Below are 17,724 nucleotides of genomic sequence, written 5' to 3'. Positions count from 1 at the left end.
TTTTGGGCATATATATATAAGTTGTTCTCTCTTTAAAATTTTGAGATACAGTTTCTTCTAACAGTTCAAAATATGCCCTAAATCACTAGTGTATGGCTTTGTTCTAGTCTCCTGCCTGATCACATTCTCTCCCTTTTCTTTTTTTCTTTTCTTCTTTGTTTTTTAATCTTCTTCCTTCTTTTTTCAAACAACCTCTTATCAATTCCTTTTATAGAATCTTTTATAATTTTCATCTTTACAGTCATCTTCCATCCCTTCATTGTATCAACCCTTATTTTGTACATATATAAGTCTTTCTTCCTTTAAAATATTAGGAGGCACTTTCTTCTAACAGACAAAAATATGCCCAAAATCTAGTGTGCGGCACTGGTCTATACACTAGTCTGATCATATTTGATCATATTCTGTTTTTTTTATTTGTTTTTATCTTTATCTTTTTTTTTCTTTCTTTTTTCTTTCTTTCCCTTTCTTTTCCCCTGGTTTCAGGTCTTTTCTGATTTGTATAGAGTGTATTTGCTGGGGAGGTTGTTAACCTGTTAACATTTTGTTTTCTCATTCATCTATTCTCCTCTGGACAAAATGACAAGATGAAAAAAGTCACCTCAGCAAAAAGAACAAGAGGTAGTACCGTCAGCCAGGGACCTACTCAATACGGACATTAGTACGATGTCGGACCTAGAGTTCAGAATCATGACTTTAAAGATACTAGCTGGGCTTGAAAAAAGCATGGAAATTATTAGAGAAACCCTTTCTGGAGAAATAAAAGAACTAAAATCTAACCAAGTCGAAATCAAAAAGGCTATTAATGAGGTGCAATCAAAAATAGGGGCACTAACTGCTAGGATAAATGAGGCAGAAGAGAGAATCAGCGATATAGAAGACCAAATGATGGAAAATAAAGAGGCTGAGAAAAAGAGAGATAAACAACTACAGGATCATGAAGGCAGAATTCGGGAGATAAGCGATACGGTAAGACGAAACAACATTAGAATAATTGGGATCCCCGAAGAAGAAGAAAGAGCAAGAGGGGCAGAAGGTATAGTGGAGCAAATTATAGCAGAGAACTTCCCTAATGTGGGGAAGGAAACAGGCATCAAAATCCAGGAGGCACAGAGAACCCCTCTCAAAATCAATAAAAATAGGTCAACACCCTGACATCTAATAGTAAAACTTACGAGTCTCAGAGACAAAGAGAAAATCCTGAAAGCAGCTCGGGAGAAGAGATCTGTAACCTACAGTGGTAGAAACATTAGATTGGCAACAGACCTATCCACAGAGACCTGGCAGGCCAGAAAGGACTGGCATGATATCTTCAGAGCACTAAATGAGAAAAATATGCAGACAAAAATACTCTATCCAGCTAGGCTCTCATTGAAAATTGAAGGAGAGATAAAAAGCTTCCAGGACAAACAAAAACTAAAGGAATTTGCAAACACGAAACCAGCCCTCCAAAAAATATTGAAAGGGTCCTTTAAGCAAAGAGAGAGCCTAAAAGAAGCATAGATCAGAAAGGAACATAGACAATATACAGTAACAGTCACCTTACAGGCAATACAATGGCACTGAATTCATACCTTTCAATAGTTCCCCTGGATGTAAATGGGCTAAATGCCCCAATCAAAAGACACAGGCTATCAGATTGGATTAAAAAAAATAAGACCCATCAATATGCTGTCTGCAAGAGACTCATTTTAGATTCAAGGACACCCCCACATTGAAAGTTAGCGGGTGGAAAGCCATTTACCATGCTAATGGACACCAAAAGAAAGCTGGGGTGGCAATCCTTATTTCAGACAAATTAGATTTTAAAACAAAGACTGTAATAAGAGAGGAAGAAGGACACTATATCCTACTTAAAGTGTCTATCCAACAAGAAGATCTAACAATTGTAAATATCTATGCCCCTAATATGGGAGCAGCCAATTATATAAAGCAATTAATAAAAAAGGCAAAGAAACACATTGACAATACAACAATAGTGAGGGACTTTAACACTCCCCTGACTGAAATGGACAGATCATCTAAGCAAAAGATCAACAAGGAAATAAAGACTTTAAATGACACACTGGACCAAATGGACTTTACAGACATATTCAGAACATTCCATCCCAAAGCAACAAAATACACATTCTTCTCTAGTGCCCATGGAACATTCTCCAGAATAGATCACATCCTAGGTCACAAATCAGGTCTCAACTGGTACCAAAAGATTGGGATTATTCCCTGCATATTTTCAGACCACAATGCTTTGAAACTAGAACTCAATCACAAGAGGAAAGTCGGAAAGAACTCAGAAACATGGAAGCTAAAGAACATCCTACTAAAGAATGAATGGGTCAACCAGCAAATTAAAGAAGAATTAAAAAAAATCATGGAAACCAATGAAAATGAAAACACAACTGTTCAAAATCTTTGGGATGCAGCAACGGCAGTCCTAAGAGGAAAGTATATAGCAATACAAGCCTTTCTCAAGAAACAAAAAAGTTCTCAAATACACAACCTAACCCCACCTAAAGGAGCTAGAGAAAAAACAACAAATAAAGCCTAAACCCAGCAGGAGAAGAGAAATAATAAGGATCAGAGCAGAAATCAATGAACTAGAAACCAAAAGAACAGTAGAACAGATCAATGAAACTAGGAGCTGGTTCTTTGAAAGAATTGACAAGTTGATAAAACCCTCGCCAGACTTATCAAAAAGAAAAGAGAAATGACCCAAATCAACAAAATCATGAATGAAAGAGGAGAGATCACAACCAACGCCAAAGAAATACAAACAATTTTAAGAACATATTATGAGCAACTCTATGCCAGCAAATTAGATAACCTGGAAGAAATGAGTGCATTCCTAGAGATATATAAACTACCAAAATTGAACCGGGAAGAAATAAAGAACCTGTACAGACCTATAACCACTAAGGAAATTGAAGCAGTCATCAAAAATCTCCCAACAAACAAAAGCCCAGGGCCAGATGGCTTCCCAGGGGAATTCTATCAGACATCTAAAGAAGAATTAATACCTATTCTCCTGAAACTGTTCCAAAAAATAGAAATGGAAGGACAACTTCCAAACTCATTTTATGAGGCCACCATTACCTTGATCCCAAACCCAGAAAAGACCCCATCAAAAGGAGAATTACAGACCAATATTCTTGATGAACATGGATGCAAAAATTCTCACCAAAACACTAGCCAATAGGATCCAACAGTACATTAAAAGGATTATTCACCACAACCAAGTGGAATTTATCCCTGGACTGCAAGGATGGTTCAACATCTGCAAATCAATCAATGTGATACAATACATTCACAAAAGAAAGAACAAGAATCATATGATCCTCTCAATAGATGCAGAAAAAGCATTTGACAAAGTACAGCATCCTTTCTTGATCCAAACTCTCCAGAGTATAGGGATAGAGGGTACATACCTCAATATCATCAAAGCCATCTATGAAAAACCTACAGCGAATATCATTCTCAATGGGGAAAAGCTGAGAGCTTTTCCCCTAAGGTCAGAAACGTGGCAGCGATGTCCACTATCACCTCTGCTATTCAACATAGTATTAGAAGTCCTACCCACAGCAATCAGACAACAAAAAGTAATCAAAGGCATCCAAATCTGCAAGGAGGAAGTCAAACTCTCACTCTTTGCAGATGATATGATACTGTATGTGGAAAACCCAAAAGACTCCACCCCAAAACTGCTAGAACTCATACAGGAATACAGTAAAGTAGCAGGATAGAAAATCAATGCCCAGAAATCAGTGGCATTCCTATACACCAACAACAAGACAGGAGAGAGACAAATCAAGGAGTCGAGCCCATTTACAATTGCACCCAAAACCATAAGATACCTAGGAATAAATTCAACCAAAGAGGCAAAGGATCTGTACTCAGAAAACATATAAAATACTCCTGAAAGAAATTGAAGAAGACACAAAGAAATGGAAAAACGTTCCATGCTCATGGATTGGAAGAACAAACATTGTGAAGATGTCAGTGCTACCTAGAGCAGTCTACACATTCAATGCAATCCCCTTCAAAATGCCATCCACCTTTTTCAAAGAAATGGAACAAATAATCCTAAAATTTGTATGGAACCGGAAAAGACCCCGAATAGCCGTAGGAATGTTGAAAAAGAAAAGCAAAGCTGGTGGCATCTCAATTCTGGACTTCCAGCTCTATTACAAAGCTGTCATCACCAAGACAGTATGGTAGTGGCACAAAAACAGACACACAGATCAGTGGAAGAGAATAGAGAGCCCAGAAATGGACCCTCAACTCTATGGTCAACCCATCTTTGACAAAGCAGGAAAGTATGTCCAATGGAAAAAAGACAGTCTCTTCAACAAATGGTATTGGGAAAATTGGACAGCCACATGCAGAAGAATGAAACTGGACCATTTCCTTACACCACACACAAAAATAGACTCCAAATGGTTGAAAGACCTAAACGTGAGACAGGAGTCCATCAAAATCCTAAAGGAGAACACAGGCAGCAACCTCTCCGACCTCAGCCACAGCAACTTCTTCCTAGAAACATCACCAAAGGCAAGGGAAGCCAGGGCAAAAATGAAGTATTGGGATTTTATCAAGATAAAAAGCTTTTGCATAGCAAAAGAAACAGTCCACAAAACCAAAAGACAACCGACAGAATGGGAGAAAATACTTGTAAATGACATATCAGATAAAGGGCTAGTATCCATAATCTATAAAGAACTTATCAAACTCAACACCCAAAGAACAAATAAATCCAATCAAGAAATGGGCAGAAGACATGAACAGACATTTTTCCAAAGAAGACATCCAAATGGCCAACAGACACCTGAAAAAGTGTTCAACATCGCTCGGCATCAGGGAAATCCAAATCAAAACCTCAATGAGATACCACCTCACACCAGTCAGAATGGCTAAAATTAACTAGTCAGGAAACGACAGATGTTGGTGGGGATGTGGAGAAAGGGGAACCCTCCTACACTGTTGGTGGGAATGCAAGCTGGTGCAGCCACTCTGGAAAACAGTATGGAGGTTCCTCAAACAGTTGAAAATAGAGCTACCATACAATCCAGCAATTGCACTACTGGGTATTTACCACAAAGATACAAATGTAGGGATCTGAAGGGGTACGTGCACCCTGATGTTTATAGCAGCAATGTCCACAATAGCCAAACTATGGAAAGAGCCAAGATGTCCATCGACAGATGAATGGGTAAAGAAGGTGTGGTATATATACACAATGGAATATTATGCAGCTATCAAAAGGAATGAGATCTTGCCATTTGCAATGACGTGGATGGAACTGGAGGGTGTTATGCTGAGTGAAATAAGTCAATCAGAGAAAGACATGTATCATATGACCTCACTGATATGAGGAATTCTTAATCTCAGGAAACAAACTGAGGGTTGCTGAAGTGTTGGGGGATGGGAGGGATGGGGTGGCTGGGTGATAGACATTGGGGAGGGTATGTGCTACGGTGAGCGCTGTGAATTGTGCAAGACTGTTGAATCACAGATCTGTACCTCTGAAGCAAATAATGCGATATATGTTAAGAAAAAAAAAGAAGAAGAAGATAGCAGGAGGGGAAGAATGAAGGGGGGTAAATCAGACGGGGAGACGAACCATGAGAGACGATGGACTCTGAAAAACAAACTGAGGGTTCTAGAGGGCAGGGGTGTGGGGGGATAGGTTAGCCTGGTGATGGGTATTAAAGAGGGCACGTTCTGTGTGGAAAACTGGGTGTTATGCACAAACAATGAATCATGGAACAGTACATCAAAAACTAATGATGTAATATCTGGTGATTAACATAACAATAAAACAAGAAAAAAAATCATAAGGAAGAGAAAATACATGGACAGTACTGGACGGGTGAAATTCAAAACTTGTTGTCCAAAGATTAACTGTATAAAAGTTTTAGTAGTTACATGAAAAAAGGTGAAAAAGAAATAGGTGAAATTATGTTTAATAAAGTATTTTATTTGGCTCAAGATGTTAAAAATATTATTTCAACATGAAATAAATATAAACTAATTACTAATGAGCTACTTTATGGTCTTTTTTTAGGACTAAGGCTGTGCTCTCCAGTGGATTCCATACTTACAGCACATGGCACACTTCAAGCGCTCAACAGCCCTGTATCTCTCTCTGGTGGCTATCGTTTTGGGCGACGCAGGTCTAAGCTAGCAGCCTTCACTCTCTCAGTACTACTGGCTGGGAAGAGCCATGTGACGGTTGAAGGAGGACTTTCCCGAGTCCTTGTGGGAGGTAGACACCATGTCCCTGTACAGAATTACTAGGAAAAAAATTAATAGGGTGCCTGTGGCTGGGGACTGGAATTGCCAGGGAAGGTTCCCGGCGGTGGCAGGACACCGCAAGTGTTACACACATGTCACCAAGGACAGAGGAACCCGTAAACTGGTTGGGGAGCATCGGCATCTCCCGAGGCAGAGAAACTGAGGCAGGACACTCCCTTTCTCTTCCCCATACCTCCTTCCTTAAGTCAACTTCCCAGCCGACCAGCAATACAGGGTGAGAGGGTGGCCTATCCACTTAGGGTGATGCAGAGGGCCTGGTCCATACAGCAGCAGCCCTCGGGGATGCCAGCCTCAGGCCGCAAAGCAGGACACATGGGGACCTCCACGTCAGCTGTCCTGGCTTTGTCACTTAGCGGCTGGGGGCTTCGGGCAAATGGTTGAGACTCTGAGTCAGTGCACCTCCTCTGGAAGACGAAAACAACAGTAGGACCTACCTCATAGGGCAGTTGACAGCATTAAGTGGCTGCCTCGGCCCACGCCTGGCAGGCACCCTAGCTCTTCTGTGTTGTGCAGAAGTGTGAAAGGGGTCTGGCATGGGTTGCTTTGACAAGCAGTGCTAGCAGGTACAATGTGCATCTGGTCACAGCTCATGATTCGCAAGACATGAATGAAGGAGAGGCGGAAGAGGGTACCGGCAGCTCTCTTGCTTCCTGTTGTTTGCACGGAAAATTCCAACTGGCACATGCGGCTGAAGCATGGCTTTCTTCCTTTCAGGTTCACACATTTTTCTGCCAATACCACGTTTCTGATGGCTTCAGTTCTGATCAGGCAGTTTCTTTGTCACACTGCCCTCTTCAAAAATCGATAACCAAGCTGGAGGAAATGAATTTCCTTTTTGGGGGGAAGGGGACAGGAACATTGGGGTTCATTATGTTATAATCAACATACAGGTGTGTGTGTATGTGTGTGTGTGTGTATGTGACTCTGTGTGTGTGTGTGTGTGTGTGTGTCCCCCAAACAGGAGCCTACCCCAAGGGGTCATATTTTTCACAGTACTTACACTTCGTCTGTGTTTCTTTGAATGAATTTTCCATTCATCTGTGTGGCCTATAATTGCATCGCAAGCTTGATCTGGCCTCTGTGTCTCCATCTGCAGCAGCACCTGCCTGCAGCCTGTGGGCAAGAAGAGGATTGGGACAGATCCCCTTTCTCTCTGAATGCTCCTTTCCATAGCTTGGTCTCTGCTCCCAGGACTGCGGCCCCGTGTCCACAAGGCAGGCTTGGTGAAACCCTTCAAAGCCAGAGCCCACGTCTGCAGGGACAGAGGCCACGGAGGCCCTTTATCACTCTATCGCCAAGTCCCTATCATCTTCATTGTCTCCACCATTTATTAAGCTTTGACTATGTGCCAAGCAGCCACACGCATTTTCTCTAACCGCCCTAATAGTTGTACAGGGTGGGGATGGTTATTCCCTTTTCCTCCATCTGACTGTGAGAATGACCACCGTTACCCGCCAGGGCTGCTTGCTTCTATGCCTGGGAGTTACACTTATCCTGAGAGAAATAAGCTTTGTTAAGACCCAGTTCTGTAGGGGAATTGACTGCTTTCATGCTTTTATCTGATCCAGGCACTATAACTTTGACTGCAAAGTCAGGCAGGGACTGCTCAGTTCAGATACTTATCTGTAACAGCATGTCGAAATGCTCTTTCACTGGGGACTCTGTAAAGACAGCCAACAAATTAGCTGGGAACAAGTGAAACCATAGTGTGGAGGAAAAACGCTACATGCACCATAGTCAACTAGGATATTTACTACAACTACTGATCTCCGTGTGTCTCCTCATCGTGCTCCTTGTGCTCCTCATGATTAGTAAGTACAAGTAGTGCTAACGGTAGTGGGAACAGTAGTGGTAGTAATACTTTGTGAGCTTCTGGTTAATTTCCAGTTCTTTCTCACTAAAGAGCTAGCAACTCCCCAACAGAAATGGTTAAAAAGAGAAGAGACGTCACGAAGACTGAGTGCTTGCCAAGGCACTGTCCCCATTCTCAGACTCGATGTGCGTGCCACTCTGTCCTTACGTTCTCCCACCTGGTACTCAGAGTTTACCTCATTGTCCTAAGATCTTTCAGTCTGTGCTTTGGGACTTGCTTAAATTTAAGCACAGACTTCACCAATTCCATTGCACAAAAGACAGTGTTTTCCTCCAAAATGCCTGCATGTCTCATTACCCCAGGCATGGCTTCTCCCTCTCTAGGCTTGATGCACGAATTGACCTTGGGTTGGGTTTGTAGACTTTATATCCTGCCCGATGTCGTGATTGGTGGGGCATGTGGAACAGCTTTTAGGGTTTAAACTGAAAAAAAAAAATAAAATCTCTCATTGGACAAAAACATGAAGGCTGTGTGTGGCACTATTCCACATTTTTCCTCCTTGGTATCGAAGCCCAGGGAAGCCTTCTCCTCTTAACACTTCATGCTTGTTTGCATATCACAGTGGCCAGTGTGAGTGGTGGAGTGAGCACCTGGTCTCCTGTGGCCACCTGTTTGCTTTGCAGCTGTGCTGAACCATGCTCTGATCATGGGTAAGGCATGGAAAGAGCTGGAGTGGGAGGAAAGGAATTGGTACAAAGCGTGCTTGACCAAGAGCTCACAACCAAGAGAAATGAATCTGGACAAACACAGAAGACACCATTTCTTCGAGAGCCGAGTTTTCCTGAGCACCAGAGTAAGCATTGCAGGTGACATTTTCCAAGACCTGAGCAAGGGGGAAAGCACTGTTGACTGGACAGTAAAACGGGGAGGAGGGGGCGTAAGGCCTCGACTTGGAGTGGAGGGTAGGCTTTGATACACAGAGGGGAGTGGGAAGGGCAGTCCGAGGAAAAGGATAAGCAGAGAGTGGAAATCTTCAGTGATATGACCCCCTCGAAAGAGACCACCAGCCTGGCTAGAAAAAGGGCTTCACACTAGGGACAAGTAAGAAATGGAAAGAAAGCGCAGTGCCCACCAAATTCTAGGACTGTGCTGTCCACTGTGGTAGTCAGTAGCCATACGAGGCTATTTATATTTAAGTCCAAATTAACTTAAGTAAATGAAAATGTTAGTTCCTTGCTGGCACTAGTCACATTGCTAATGCTCAACAGTCACATATGTTTAGCAGCTGCTGTATTGGACAGTGATGTTACAGAACATCTCCATCACTGCAGAAAGTTCTAATGGACATCCCACGATGTTGAGCGCAACCTCATATGGACATTTTTCATGAGGGCACTGGGGAACCATTTACGGTTTTTAAGCAGGTTACATGAGGGTAAAATAGCTTAATTTCTTAAAATAAATGTGTGTTGAAGATCTTATTTAACTCAATTGAGGGAACCAGTAAGATATCACAAGCAGTTTGGTAATGGGAATTTTTTTAATTGAAGTGAAATTCACATCACATAAACTTAACCATTAAAGTGAGTAGCTTAATTTCTAGCTGTGGTCGAGAAAGTTTTTTAAAAATACGAATCTCATGGCGGTGTGCAGGATGTCCTGGTGGCGGCAAGAGATGGGAGAGGGGGATGCCAGTTGGAGGTGTGGGCAGGGCACCGGATCTGAGCAGCTGAGGCTGGTCGCAGGAAAGCAGGAGTGGGGCAAGGCGGGCGAAGAAGAGCCAGCAACTTGTAGAGGCAGAGCCGGTCAGACTCACTGACTGGAGAGAGGAGTGAGTGCGATTCAACAGTCAAAATTCCTGCAGGTGTATCCGTAAGAGGAAGAAGAGAAAAGCTTCTCTAGAGAAGCCAGCCGATCTGAGGAGGAGCTGGGGAGCCGGGGGTGGGGGGGGCGGTGTCAGTGCTCTTCCAAGGGCACACTGCAAGAAGCTGGTGCGGAGCAAGCTGGGAAAATTACTATAGAGGGAGGAGCTAGGTGTGGGGGTGGGTTTCCCAGGACCTGAGAAAGGATGGAATCTAGTGCACAAGTGAGGATTTTTTGTTTAATTAACCTTTTTTAAATAAAAAAGCTACGAATGACCATGGTAAAAATTCGGAGAATGAAAAGGTCTTTCTTCCACCCTTGCCAGAGGCAACTGTTGATGCCAGTTCTTAATGTAGCCTTCTAGAAATAAAGAATTGCCTCTGCAACTATGTGTGTGTCCTGTGTGCCTCTATAACTCCAAGCCACTTTTTTATTTATACAGTTGGGAGCACACACTGTTTTCTTATTGTTGTGGTTTTTTTTTTTTTTCATTTTACAAATAAGGTTTGGAGATCATTTTCTATCAGTACATAGAGAGCCATCTAATTATTTTTAATGGCTGCATTTTCTTTAATGTGCTATAATTTTTTACCAACCCCCAATTCACAGGCACTTAGGTTATTTCTGATCTTTTGTTATTACACACTGCATTGCAGAGAATATCTTACACTAGTATTTTTTTCCTTTCTTGTTGTGATAAAATATTTATAATGTAAAATTGACCATTTTAACCGTTTTTAAGTGTGCAGTTCAGTGGCAATAAGCACATTCACATGTTTGTGCAAACATCATCACCAACCATCTCCAGAATTTTTTCATCTTGCAAAACTGAACCTCTGTACCCATTAAACATTTCCCACTCCCTACTTCAGCCCCCCTCCACCCTTTTCCAACCACCATTCTACTTTCGGTCTCTATGAATTTAACTACTTTAGGCGCCTCATATAAATGGAATCATATGGTATTTGTCTGGTTTATTTCACTTAACATAATGTCCCCAAGGCTCATTCATGTTGTACCATAGGTCCTGATTTCCTTCCTTTTTAAGGCTCAATAATATTCCATTGTATGTTTATACCATATTTTGTTTATCCATTCATCCATCGATGAACATTTGTGCTGTTTCCACCTCCTGGCTGTTGTGAATAATGCTACTATAAACATGGCTGTACAAACATTGGTCTGAGCGCTTGGTTTCCAGTCCTTGGGGGAATACCTGGAAGTAGAGTTACTGGTTCACTCAGTAATTCTCTGGTTAGTTTTTTTGAAGAACTTCCATACTATTTTCCACAGCGACTGTATTATTTTACCTTCCCACCAGCCATGCACAAGGGTTCCAGTTTCTCCATATCCTCAGTAACACTTACTATTTTCTGCTTTATGTTTTATTTTAGTTTTAGTTGTTGGTCTGTTTTTTTTTTTTTATTATAGCCATCTTAATGGAAGTGAAGTGGTATCTTATTGTTGTTTTGATTTGCATCTCCCTAATGATTCCTGATGTGGAGCATCTCTTCATGTGCTAATTAGCCATCTGTATATCTTCTTTGGATTAGTATCTATTCAAAGACTTTGCCCATTTTTAAAGTAGTTTGTTTGTATACTAATATTTTTGTACATATTTCTAATATAAATTCCTAGCTGTAGAGTTGCCAGGTTAAAGACTGGGTGCATTTGAATTTTTACACCTATTGCCAAGTTGCCCTCAAAAGAGGCAATATAGATTGCTTGTGATGGTGTAATGTGTGCATTTCTAAAATTTTATATGAGCAGACTTATACAGCCTATATATAATCTTGATTTTTTTGTCTTCTTTTGATCAGCATAATCATTTTGAGATTCATCTATGTTTTTGTGTATATCAGTAGTTTATTCTTTTTTATTAATGGTAGTATTTTATTGGATATATGGATATACCCCAATTTGATGGACATTTGGTTTATTTGTAGTTTTTGGCTATTACAAAAGAAGCTGCTATAAACATTAATTTATAGGTCTTTATGGAAGCACATGCTTCCATTTCTCTTGGGTAAATACCTAGGAATGGAATGACTGGTTATATGGTATCTATATTCTTAAATTTTAAAGAAACTCTAAACTATTCTCCAAAGTGGTTGTGCCATTTTACATCCCCAAGAGCAGCATGAGAGTTCTGGTTGCTCCACATCCTGGCCCATACTTGCTTTGGTCAGGCTTTGTAACTTTAATCATTACCAGTTGGTGTAATATGTCAATGTGGTTTTAATTTATATTTCCCTAATGACTAATGGTGTTGCACATCTTTCTGTGAGCTTACTTGTCATGTGTCTATATTCTCTGATGAAGTAGCTTGTTTTCATTATTACAGTAAAGTTGTGAGTGTTCTTTTTTTTAAAGATTTTATTTATTTATTTGACAGAAAGAGAGATAGTGAAAGCAGGAACACAAGCAGCCAGGGGAGTGGGAGAGGGAGAAGCAGGCTTCCCGCAGAGCAGGGAGCCCGATGCGGGGCTCGATCCCAGGACCCTGGGATCGTGACCTGAGCCAAAGGCAGATGCTTAACGACTGAGCCACCCAGGCGCCCCAAGTTGTAAGTGTTCTTTATATAGTCTATCCACGAGTCCTTTCTATAATATATGTTTTACAAATATTTTCTCCCATACTGTGCCTTGCATTGTTGATTTCGTAAAAGTGCCTTTAAAGTCACTTTAGATTTGATGGAGCCCAATTTATTGATTTTCTTCCTTTTGTAGTTTTTGTTTCTTGTGTCCTATTTAAGAAATCTTTGCAAAATCCAAGATGGCTTAGATTTTTTTCTATTTCTTCTTCTAAAAGTTTTATAGTTTTAACATTTGCCTTTAGGTTTATGATTCATTTTAAATAAGTTTTGGGGTATGGTATGAGGTAAGGGTTAAGGTCCTTTTTTTCTTTAATCAGGGTTTCTTCTTTAGTTTTATTCAGTTATTTATTTATTAGCTATCCAGCTCATCTGACACCATTTGTTTAAAAGATTATGCCTTCTGCATTACCTTGGAAACTTTGTCAAAGTCAAAAAGACTTAAGTAAATCTATTTCTGGACTCTTCCATTACATTGACCTCTATGTCTTTCTTGCACCATCAGCTGTGATTGCTGTAACCTTATAATAATTCTTGAAATCATTTGATGTGAGCCTTCCAACTTTGTTCTTCTTATTCAAATTTGTTTTGGCTTTTCTAGGTACTTTGCTTTTCCATATAAATTTTAGAATCAGCTTGTTAATTTTGGACAAAAAAAAGCTGCTGAGATTTTGATTAGGATTGCATTAACCTATAGATCAATTCGAGGTGAATTGACAAGTTGCCTTTCCACGCTCATTTCCTTAACTAAAAAGGAGAAAAACAGTTTTGAAGCCAGAAATCGTGAGATGAAGAGCTGACTTGGCTTCTCATCTTCGTTTTTGAAAGATGTTTTTGCTGGCTTTAGAATTCTAGGTGAAGAGCCTCACTCTCCCACCCTCTTGCCACCCGGGACTTGAATGATGTAAATCCACTGTTTTCTGGCTTGCATTACTTCTGACAAACAATTTCCTGTCATCCTTATCTCTATTCCTCTATACATAATTTTTTTTCTTTGTTTGGTTTTAAGATTTTTTCCAAACTTATTTTAAGCAACCTGATATATATATACATGTATATATATATGTGTATATATATAAAATATTTATATTTCTTGTGCTTGAGGTTCCTTGACTTCTTGGCTCTGTGGATTTATAGTTTTCATCAAATCTGGAAAAAAAATTGGCTATATTTTTCAAATATTTTATCTGCTGCCTCCTCCCCACTCAGACAACTTGATGTTGTCCCACAGATCATTGTTTTCTGTTTTGTTGTTTTTAGTCTTTTTTCTATGTGCTTCATTTTGAGTATTTTCTATTTCTCTGTCTTCAAGTTTACAATCTTTTCTTTGCCTTGTCTTACCTGCTGTTAGTACCATCCAATGTATTTTTCATCTCATTGCCTTTTCCATCTTACAAGCTTGATTTGAGTCTTTTTTTTTCCCCATATATTCCATGTCTTTCCTTGTTATGGAATATAGTTATAACTGTTTTAATAAATATCCTTGCCTATTAATTCTATCATCAGTGTCATTCCTAAGTTTGTTTCTATTACTAATTTTTCTCTTCTTTATGAGTTGTTCCTTCCTGGCTTTTAACATGCCTGGTAATTTTTGACTGGATGCCCAACATTGTGAATTATATATCTTGTGCTGGATATTTTGTCTCCTTCCACAGCGGTCCTAGCCTTCACCTTGTATGGCACCCATCATGGTTAGAGTTGCTTGTTTGATGGCCATGGATACCTCTGCTGCTATGCCGGGGGGTCCCAGGTAGCATCAACAGGTATGTCATGTTCATGCTGAGTCTCCAGCAACCAGCAGAATGCCTCCTATATTGCTGGTACTCAGCAGGTTTGCCAAATGGACAAACACATGAATCAATCAATGAGTGGATGAAAAGAACAACACTCAGATGCCCTTGTGTTTCAGTTATCCACTGTTATGTAACAAATTACCCCCAAACTTAGCAGCTTAAAACAACCACCATTTGATTATATCTCATAGTTCTGGGGGTTGAGGGGCTTCAATTTGGAAGTTTTTTGCCGGCCTCGCTTTGGTCTCTCAGGTAGTGATAGTAAAATGGGACTGAATTTATCAGAAGACCAACTGGAATGCTGGGAGGGTTGGGCGCCTCTCCCTCTCTGTGTAGTCTCTGAGTCTCTTTCTAGTCAGTCTCTCCCTGTGTCCTCTCCAGCAGAGTAGCCAGACTCTGTGCTTTGTGGCTTAGCCTCCCCCCAAACATACATTCCAGGAGGAAAGAATCTGAGGCTGCCAGTCCTCTTAAAGGCCAGGTTCAGAAATTGCACAGTGTCCCCACATCAGGTTCCACACTTAGTGTGGAGTCTGCTTGGGACTCTTTCTCTCTCCCTCTGTCCCTCCACCCCGCCCCCCCCGTGCACTCTCTCTCTCTAAATAATAAATAGATAAATAAGTAAGTAAATAAGTAAATAAAAGAAATGGCCCAGTGTCACTTCCATGGTCTTCCACTGATTAAGTACAGGACCAACCCTGATTGAGGATAGGAGAACTGAACTCTACTTTTCAATGCAGCACCTTGAATTCACCTACTTTATGAAGAGGTTCTGATATCTAGTGTTTTTTTCCTCAAAGGACTTGTCTGATTTAGATTCAGCTGCAGCTTCAGTGGGAAGGCCAGGAGAGCCTCTGGTCTCAGGCCTCTCTCCCTTGGGACCCTTACCTGTTGGAGGAATATCCTCAGGAATAGCTTCCAATCTAGACACAGAGTTCCAGGTCAACATACCAAACTAGTAGTGATGTTATCTAGTATCCTAAATGGAGTACAGGTTTATTACAAACCCTGGACCGTGAGCAGCTTGCATTCTACCACTCATTGTAGTTGTTATTTTCAAGCCAACATTTTTAGAACTCCTACTATTTGAAATGAATGTCTCTCTTTCTTCTTTGACCTTACACTTGACTTGTGAACTTGCCTTAAATCTGGAATATTTCTCTCTCTCTCTCTCTTTTTTTTTTGCCAAAAATGTCCTTCTTTTTCTTGAGTAGTGTTTGCTTCTTAAATTTTAATGTGATTTTTATAGTTGACTAGCAATTATTTTTTATTTTTTTATTTTTTATTTATTTACTCATGAGAGATGGAGAGAGAGAGGGAGAGAGAGAGAGAGAGAGAGAGAGAGAGAAGCAGAGGGAGAAGCAGGCTCCCAAGGAGCAGGGAGCCCAACGCGGAACTCGATCCCAGGACCCTGGGATCATGACCTGAGCCGAAGGCAGACCTTTAACCATCTGAGCCACCCAGGCGCCCCAGCAATTATTTTTTAAAGTGATAAATTTGGGTATTCTAGGATTAGAAGGGTCTTGGAAAAAGTCCTTCCCTAGCTCTTAGCCAAATCTTAATTCAGGGAAAAATAAAACCCCAATAAAAACCTCAGTAGGTTTTCCTCTAACGTTATAATCACCAGAGTGTGGGGATAAAAGCCACGAAACTCTGTTTTCCTAGCATCTCCTACCACAGGCATTTAAGGACTTGAGTCATGCTTGTCAGAGCTGATGTTAAACAGAGGCTTGACAACCTCCAGGAGTTTTGATTCTTTGGTTTCATTTCCTAATCGGCTGCCCCTGAAGATTGCAGTCCCCTCAGCCCCAGATGTTATGATGATCCTGACCCATTGCCTTTCTCTCTGAGGTCACCAGAAGTTCAACAGAACTGACTAGAAAAATCACATATTTCCAAGTTTTAGATTCCACAGCAGACATTCTTATGAAGAGCTGGACTTCTCAAGTTGTCTTTGTCTACCTGGAACTTCTGACTCCACGCATCAGCAATAGAAATGCATATTTGTTTTCCATTAAAAGGGGGGAGGAAGTTCCTCGCTCACATGCACAGATTTATACACCATCAGTCAAGCCCTCTTCCCTGGAGATTATCTGATGAATAAATTAGCTTTCTATAAATATATGTTGCAAGCACTCTTATACCATGCAGAGCCATTATTATAATTCATCAAAGCAAATATATAAATGGGGCAGCTCTATCAAAGAGGGAAGAATAAGGATTTACCCATATGTCTGGGCAGATCCTTGCCTTCAATTTGGCACCCACAGTATTTGAACCTTTCCAGTGTCCTTGGAAACACAGCAGCCCCATACCTGGGGCCACCTTCCCACTTTCTTGACCTTTTTGCTTGAGATAGAACACATTGCATATGATGTCTGATATTTTCTGCTAGATAATGCTTTGGGCTATTTTTTAAACAAAGCACTTAAGCTGATAAGAGTCATATTTTTTCCATCTGTATTTCCAACATATTGCCAGAGGTTCTGAGCAATAGATATGTTTTTGAGTAAATAGAATACTAAATCAAGCCAATGGATCATAAGTTTAAGGCAACGAGGCTCTCTCGTCACCATCCAATAAAAAAGGTCACTAGATAGTGAGAAAGAAATGGAATGGTGGGAGATAGAAAGTCTTAATAATGCAGTCATCAGCAAGATCAGTCGAGCTTTTCTTCCTCTTCCTGGACCTGAGAAGATAAAGTCCTCCTCAGAGCACAGGAAACATGCCCGTTTCCATCCCAAATGGCATGCGGTTCTGGGGGATCGATCACAGCAGTCCCTGCTCTTATCTCCTGAAAATTCATCAAACTTGCCTCTCCTGGGTTTGGGGCTTGAATCACTGCCCTGAGGAGGTTCAGGGAGGCACTCAGTTATTGGCCTTTTGTGCACTTAAAAAGAGAGAGAGAGAGAGAAGCTGCTAAATCTTTCCCGGGCAGGCCAAGCTTTCTGTCAGCTGTGAAACCTTTCCTTCTAGGTGACCTCTTGCCAGTGGTCGAGGCAGAAGCAGCACAAAGTGAAAAGGGGTGCCCACACCTTTGGTGGCTGCTTAGGCGAAAAGTTGTGTACAGACGGTAGGAGGTTGGAAAACCTCACCTCTCTCCCATCCAAGCCCACGTTGAAGGGTGGTGTGTGCATTTAGACTTATAGGAAGAGCAGGAGGGGCAACTGGTTGCTGGAGCATGTACAGAGAAAGCTGAAAGCTAGTGTTCTGTACTTGGCCTTTCTCTCTCTCTCTGGTGCCATTGTCACCCCACCTCACAAGGCCGAGATTCTGAACTTGACCTTGTTTTCTCAGAACGGTTGACAAAAGCAGAGTGATTTTTAAAAAAAAAATTAATAAATTCAACAACA

The sequence above is a fragment of the Callorhinus ursinus genome, unplaced genomic scaffold (assembly GCF_003265705.2).
Source record: "Callorhinus ursinus isolate GAN/ISIS: 27379988/994484 unplaced genomic scaffold, GSC_fseal_2.0 scaffold20, whole genome shotgun sequence".
Lineage (NCBI taxonomy): Eukaryota > Metazoa > Chordata > Mammalia > Carnivora > Otariidae > Callorhinus > Callorhinus ursinus.
This window is presented reverse-complemented; position numbering follows the sequence as displayed.